Genomic DNA, 8,688 nt, shown 5'->3' on the forward strand with positions numbered 1-8,688 from the left:
CAGTTAATAGTAAAACAATGGAGGAACACTAATGAGGAGCATGAGACAAATTAACATGATTCTTTTCTGATGTAAATACATAACTGGGCTGCCAAAAATAAGAATATATTGTTAAAATGCAGTGAAGCATTCAATAAAAGTGCAGGTGCTTATCATATCTGCTTATAGCAGATCTTTATAAGTGGTATCAGTGCCCTGACCTCTTAGGCTACAGGGTAAAAGTATATCTTAATACATATTAAAGCCTAGAAAATGCACCTAAGTAGGAAAAAAGATTAAAGAACGGCAGCGAAAAGAGTGTATCATGAATCCTATAGAATACTTACAGCCACGGTGGATGTGAACACGCTCCTCAATGCCGCTCACCCTGACGCGCATTTTAGCATGGCTGCCTTCGTCGGGGTGGCATCAATGAAGTTGGGTAGGGTTTAAAAAGGGCCTATGAGCCAATAGAAAAGGGGGTATATAGTCTCTCCACCAATGGGTGTGGGGAGGGCACTGCATGACGCATGGCAATCACCGCTACACCACAGCAACCGCTTCATGTAGTCCATGACGCCGCAAGCATGTGGTGATCCACGTGACCGCGCGTCACAGAGCACATATTAATACGGCCAACGAGGACGCCACAGAGAACAGTGAAGCCATGCGTACTGCCCAGTCCGAAGACATATAGTAAAATACAACCGGAGAGAAAAAGAAACTAGCATAATGGGGTAAATGGTCCATAATAGCATAGCCCAAATGTGTATATATATCTAAGGGGTATAGGCGATAGCCAATTATATATGTCAGAGAAGTTAATTGGACGTGACAAAACAAATAAAGTATATCTTTAAGAAAAGCATGAAGTATAACATGATTATATGAGATCATAGTATAAATGCATAATAAAATATAAGAAAATATCTCTCAAAATATCGATCTATAAATGCGAAAGGTATACAATAATAACTGTATGGACAAAAAATGTGCACACAGAAAAAAAGTTACAGAGCTTGAGAGACAATACAGTGCCAGCAATTATGTCCATGTTATCCAATAGCAGAATGGAAGTCATCAACATCATTCACAGATATAAATGGAGATATCACGTATACAAGCATGCCAATCACCATGTAATGCCTTTATGAATATTTGGTAGAAAAAGACGACGAACTCTCATGGAGGAACACTAAAGAAATAGAAAAAAGTTAAAATACAAAAAACTACCCAACCATACTAGATAAAAAGGTAAGACAAATAAACTAGCTAAAACTGTGGATATAGGTGATCAGAGAAATGGGGCATAACTAATATTTTCGTTCAAGCCCAATGGATGGAGTGTTTTTAAAGTCCAATGGATGGAGTGTTTTTAAAGTCCAAATCCATCTGCTCTCTTTCTGGGCTAATAGTTGGCTCACTCTACCTTCCCTAATATTAGTGGTGATTATGTCAATACCACGAACTTTAAGTTTAGATGCGTCACACTTATGGTATATTCTAAAATGCTTGGGAATAGTTTTTAACGTAGAAATATCGGTTTCATTTACCGCCGCTTCAATACCTAGGACGTGTTCACGTATTCTTGTCTTCAGTTGTCTAGTTGTGAACCCTACATAGATTTTAGGACACAGGCATGTCGCATAATAGTCCACCGCTTTAGAGGTACAAGTTATCGGTTTGGTGATGTAATAGGTCCTAGAGCCCTGGGAATCTGTGAAAGAGTTAGCATGTTTGACATTAGGACACGCCACACATCTACCACATGGTACACATCCATTTACTGGAGGTGGTCTTTTCAAAAAATTAGGGGGAATGGTAGGATAATAGTGGCTTCTCATAGGATGATCACAGAAATTTTTTGCTTTTCTGAAGATGATTTGCGGTCTCTTGTGGTAGATATTTTGCCAATATGGGGTCAGCCATTAAGATGGGCCCTGAGTTGTTAAGACAGTCACATAATTCTTTCGCTTTAGAGTGGAATGTTGTAATGAACCGTAACGTATTGTCGTCTTTGGCTGGTTTTATATTATAGAGGGATTTATGATGTGTGGTATATTTATCTCGGTGAAATGCTTTTCTTCACAGAGCGATGGCTATTCCCTCTTTCTCTAGATCTAATCATGAGATCTTCTGCTTGCGTCCTCCAAAATAATGGCCCTACATAGTTCGCCATATAGTATGATTGACCCCACATAGCTTTCCATACAGTGTAATGGGTCCCACATAGCTTTCCATACAGTATAATGGGCCCCACAAAGTCCTTCATGCAGGTTAATGGCCCCACATAGGTGTGGTGGTTCTGGTTTCGCGGGTCAAATATAATCACCAAGACTTGGGCATGTGTGCTCTACATTGTTGAAGCTCCCCCCCCCCCCCCCCCATGTCATCATTGAGCTTGAGGTCTTAAATTGGTTTTAACGAAAATACCCACCCCTCTACCTATTTTTCTTTCCTATCCGTTTGAATGTAGTGAAACCCTCTATGTTTGTCATCCAGTCATGGCTTTCATCCAGCCAGGTTTCTGTAATGCCCACCACATCGTAATCTGTGGCTGACCTAAGAGTCTCTAATTCATTTTGTTCTCCCCATTGAGGTGCAGCCTGTCCCTATCGTAGAGCCTGTAGCCGACAGAGAAGTCAGCCATGTTCTCCATGAACCCAAACCCTTTCCTCCTGACAATTATCTCCTTAAGGACTCTTTCTCTTTTCAGTATCTCTGGTACGAGTGGTGACAGTTTCCACACGTACCGGAGACAATGACACATGCAGACCCATTCAAATCAATGGGTCTTTGTACACCTCAGTGTATTTTCACAGACCATGTGTTCCTGTGCTCCACACGGAGGCAAGTCAGTTTTTTGATGACGGCACCGATCACACAGACACATTAAAGTCAATGGGTCCATGTAAACACGTACTGCACACAGATGACATCCGTGTGCCATCTGTGTGCGTTTTTAAAGGTTATAGGGTTAACATAATAATAATTTTTCAATATCACCCAGGTGTTTAGACCATGATTGTTTTAAAAGTTTGGCCTAATCTTGTCAGCATTTTGTGAGAGGTGAAGTTGGAATACTATGAGAGTGGTGGAGTTTTGCAAGTGTGGTGAGGATTCGATGCAGAATGGCCCCCAGGGTGGACACAGCACGGCTAATATCTCTTGTGGAGCAGCATCCTGAGCTTTGGGACACCAGAACAGAGGGATACCATGACAGACGGAGAATAGAGCGGGCTTGGCTCGCTTTAGCCGCACAGCTCTTCCCAAGACCAGGATGGGCCACATATTCACCAGCCAAGCAGGCAAAGTTTGGTAAGTTATCCCATAGCAGTTCCTTTATCATAACAAAATGTATTTTTATATGCATATACTGTTCATTGTGTTGTGTGCTTTGTAATTTAAAAGGGCTGAACCACACAGACATTACCAGACGTGTACATTGTTTTTACTTTGTTAAAAATAACATATAGACCTAATTATTCATATATTACTGTGTGGACTGTTTTTCATTCTCAATTGTTTAGTTTAAAGTTTGGTTGTTAGTAACCAGCCTAGCGTAAGCATGTATTACACATGCATTGCGTGTCCGTGGCCTGATTTGTAGCTTGTATTTATGCATCTCATCAGGCCAGTGTTATTTCCAGTCTTTTCCTACAACACATTAAATAATTTGTTAGGTAATATAAGAAAATGTCTCAAAAGTAGCTGCAATGTGGAAATCCATAATATGTGGAGAAGTGTTTGGCCAAATCCCTTATAATTTTACAAAGTGTAATATTGTTTGGCATTCCCTTCCATGGCCTTGTAACTTTCTGCCATTACTTTTGATTTTTCTGCTTATTGTATTGCACCATATTTATATTGGATTTGATGCCTTACAATTTGAACCCTTCTGGGTAAATTTGCACATAAATTATCCAATGTCTTAACTGAATGTTGTAAGGCGACTGAAAGTTTTCTTGCATTTTTGGTTTTAGGAGCCGTAAGATCTGTTCCAAATTACATGTATAAACCATTAGGTGGCCATGTGCCGGCTGGTATTGTTCTCCATGTAAATGCCAATGTTTACATAATACTACCCCTTTGTGTGAATGTTTTTTGGGTGTTATCTCCAGTGTTCCTGTAAACACTGACTATTTATTGCCACTGGCAAGGCCACACATATAATGCATTACTGCACCCACTATTTTTATTTTAGCCTAACTACCCTGAGTCCCTCAACCAAGTTTTCACTTTACAAAAATTACAAATGCTTACATTTATGATGTTATCCCAAAATATAATTTAATGCTGACATCATCCCTTAAATTGGCCCCACAGTAGTAAGTTCCAATACTATTAAAATATAAATTGATTTTTGTTTGGAAATGCCTAATTGTTCACTTATCAATTGAATTATCTGTGCAAAACTATTTTTTTTTCAAAATTGAAAATAGTATATTAGGCAATTTTTAAAACCAACTTTAAACATGTACACTCATATTTTTTGCACTATTGTCTTTCAGATGATTTTGGAAAGCGGCGATGGCGTTCAGCGAGGGATCAGTTCAGACGAGAATTTCTTCCACTACCCACGACATCAGGTGCCACCAAAAAAGGCAATATATCTACTACAAGAATTTAGCTTTTCTGAAGCCAATAATGGAACTCAACCAGTACGTGACTGTGTTTGTATTTTATTATTTTAGGCAGAACATAATCTGATGTGTTAACTTGTTATTTTCAAAAATGTATATTATCTAGATCAGAAAGACACATACAGATCAAGTGCCTAATTAAATACATATGTGTTAAGTTAGAAGTACACATAGTCAAATTGTGATCTTCATAATGGTAAAGGCCTTTACACTGACGCTTTAGCTTCATATGTTCTTATCATTTTAAAGATGCCAACACTTATGTTTGTCTACATTCTATTATACCTACAATAATATCTTGGCAATGTAATTTCTCATAGAACTGATGACAACCTGGATGACTCAGATGAATCTACAAGAGCAGAACCATCCGCAACATGTACATCAGCATCCGAGACAGATCACCCCCCCCCAGCTGACCAGAATCCACAAGCACAGGCTGAAGAAGTGTCTGATGCTGCTGAAGGCTCCACTGATCCTGCTCCAGTAAGCACACAAGAAAGTTCGCAACCATCAGGCCAAACACAGAATGCACTACAACCACAGTCATCCACACCGATTCGTCCAAGGATTATTGCCACCAATGTCCGAGGAAGAAGAACCAGGCGTCTGGAAGAGCTGCGTATGCTGCCATAGGTGATTGATGCTCGGGTTCTTGCGATCATCAATACCCTCACACCAGAAACATCAGTTGATCACTTTTGTAGGTCACTGTCTCCATGTCTTGCAAAAGTTCCAGAGGAATGGCAGGAATGGGTACGGGCTGCAATACTGACCCTCATTGATGCTAGCCAGGGACAACAGGTGCCAAACCAGGTTCTTTCACCAATTGAACAATGGTGAGCTGGCCACCATGAAACTCAGCTGTCATCTGCTACTTCCAGTACACATGGTCAAAATGTTGCTACACTTGTCTTCTGGGCTGGTAAATCTAACTGCAACTTAACCCTATCAGCACATGCCTGCACCCTCTGCTGCCCCATAAAACCACGGATACACCCATCATTATCAACACATGGCTGCTCCCTCTTCCGTTTCGCCAAACACAGCCTACACCCATCAGTACCAGCACATGCCTGACCCTTCTTCTGTCCGTCCAACACCACCCTACAACCAGCAACATTCACATCTGACTACCCTCATGCCTCTGGAGGCTACTGGTGGGCCAACATTTTGTGAGCCTCAGCCCTACACTCAACAATTTGAACTTCACAAGCCTCTGCCAAGATCACAACAAGCTAATCCTTCTCAAACATATGTCAAGCACATTACAATCACACAAAACTATACACAATCTGGTGTGGCAGCTCACCAATACACAGCCCCTCAAAATTACTCACAGTAATTGCCACTCTGTAAAGCGACGCAAGTGGAATCGAGATATAGAGGATTACCAGAATGGTCATATATACAATTGGCAGAAAGAGGGGAATACCTCTTGGAATAGAAGAGGTTATGATCATAAGAATCTAAAAATGAGACATAATAATTTAAGGACTTACCCATACCCATAATATTATTCTCCCTAGATCCAGATACAACACAGCATACAAAAAAGTACCAAAAAGGTGAGGCAAGCGGCATCGGAAACAACAAAAGAGAGAAAAGAGACAGGAGCAAGCAACGACAGCAAAGGCAAATAACAACACGGAAAAAGGACATTAATTAGTGGTAAATATATCAAGTAAAGAGTTATCAGAATCAACAAATGGTGCTTCTGAATAAAGGTTTGACTTTTAGTCCAACCAAACACGTGAATTGGTTTCAGTTAGAGCTGGATCTTCAGAAGTTCGTTAGAAATATTAAGTTAAAGAATTGGTTTACCAATAATGTTGTGGTTCCCAAAGTATGTGATAGTGAGCTCAGTCTACAGCAAGCGCTTATAACTAAAAAGGGTACCTTTACACCACCAGGGAATGTGCCGGTTATAGAGGCATTTATAGAAGCGGTACACAGAGATATAGAGGTACTCAAAAAGAATGTAAATAGGAATACAAGAAATCCTCATCTAGGAGTAGAGGAATTGAAAGCTCTAAATGCCCTTGTCCATGACGACGACATCATAATAAAATCAGCTGATAAAGGTGGGGCTGTCGTCATCATGGACAAGGGCAAGTATATTAATGAAATTAGGAGACAATTAAGCAATGGGGAGGTATATAACAAAAAATAGAGAGGGATCCCAAGTTTGAATTTATGCATATGTTGAGATATTTTGATTATCTTGCTTAAAGCATTGGATAAAAAATTAATTAACAAGGATTTGTATGAATATTTATGGATGGAGCATCTGACCACACCCATACTATATGAGTTGCCAAAAATCCATAAGTGCTTACAAAGTCCACCAGGGCGACTGATACTGTCGGGTGTGGATTTGTTGAGCAGTACAATTAGGACATACCTAGATAAAATTTTGAATCCTCTATCAAAAAATTTGGTATCATATATACGAGACACTTTGGATTTCATCTTGAAATTACAAAATGTTGAACTTAAAGGGGAGGTGATGTTGGCCTCGTTTGATGTGGTTTCCCTTTACACATCTATTGATAATGAAAGCGGGATTGAGCCAATCAGACGCAAGTTCCTGACAACTGAGTACACTAGTGAGAGCCAGAAGTTCTTTATAGAATTAATAAAATTTGTAATGTATCATAATTATTTTCTTTTTGGAAATGATTTTTTTAAAATATTAACGAAAAAATTTGAGGACAGAGGTTATCCAAAAAAATTATTGGAACAACAAATGGCTAAAGTTCAACAAGTTGAAAGGAGGGATTTGATTCAATCAAAAAAGGAGAGGGAGTATATGGGTAGGATACCTCTTGTCACAACATATGGTGATGAAAGTGGGGAGGTAGCTAAAATTATTAAAAATCATTGGAGAATGTTAGGAAATTGCCTGACAAATGTACCAGAATTTAAAAATCCTCCAATATTCTCTTATAAAAGGGCACAAAATATCAAAGACAAGTTGGTCCATTCAGACATTGGAACATTAAAAACTATGACACAGACATTCATTACAGGTAGAGGCAAAAAGGGATGTTACCCCTGTCTCTCATGTATAAATTGTAACTCAGTGCTGAAGGGTGAAAAGTTTACTCATCCAAAAATGGGAGTTATATATAACATCAGACATTATTTGATTCTGATCACGTGATATATCTATTGGAATGCCCTTGTTCACTTTGGTATGTTGGGGAGACAACATGTGATTTTAAAACCCGTATCAATCACCATAGATATACAATAAGGAAAAAACGGATGGACCTCCCGGTATCGAAACATTTTGTAGAAGCTGGTCATGTCAAAAAACAATTAAAATTCAGGATAATAGATGTAGTCTTACCCCAAAGGAGAGGGGGAGATAGAGTTAAGCTATTAAAGGAAAAATAATTAGAATGGATATATAGGTAAAATACACTCAAACAGAACGGATTGAATGTGGAATTCAATACTACAGTGATAACTTACAATTCAACCCAACAATTCAGTAGTGTCTGTTTCTTTTAAATGATGAAATCAGTGAACGTTTTTTAAATTATATTTTGTTCCCTTTCTTGTAGATCAGCACCTCCATGAATAAAGATGGTGAAATGGACGACTCATCCAGCATCAGTGTTTACATGATTAATGATATTCTTTATGAAGGTGTAATGTGAAAAAGGATTTCATACATGAATGTGTAAATATATTTAATGGAGGTCCCAGAATAATTACCCTTGCTACGCTAAGGGAGGTGGAATTACATATAGTGAGCCAATATACATATATACTAAGGAAAGAGGATGGGGCTTTCACACAGCTCTGACTCTGACCTGGTGCCTGGATTCCTAGGACGTACCCAGAAATGGGGAAATCCCCTAGATGTAAAATGTGGGCCTTAATATGGATCCCTAAAAAAAAGTAGCAGTATAGGATTATTAAGACCAGCCATGCGGTCTATAAATACCGTATATTCCGGCGTATAAGACGACCTGGTGTATAAGACGACCCCCGTACTTTCCTGTTAAAATATAGAGTTTAGGATATATTCACCGTATAAGACTACCCCTTTTCC

Source organism: Phyllobates terribilis, unplaced genomic scaffold (genome assembly GCF_046119375.1).
Source record: "Phyllobates terribilis strain yellow unplaced genomic scaffold, ASM4611937v1 Scaffold_153__1_contigs__length_4458050, whole genome shotgun sequence".
NCBI classification, from domain to species: domain Eukaryota; kingdom Metazoa; phylum Chordata; class Amphibia; order Anura; family Dendrobatidae; genus Phyllobates; species Phyllobates terribilis.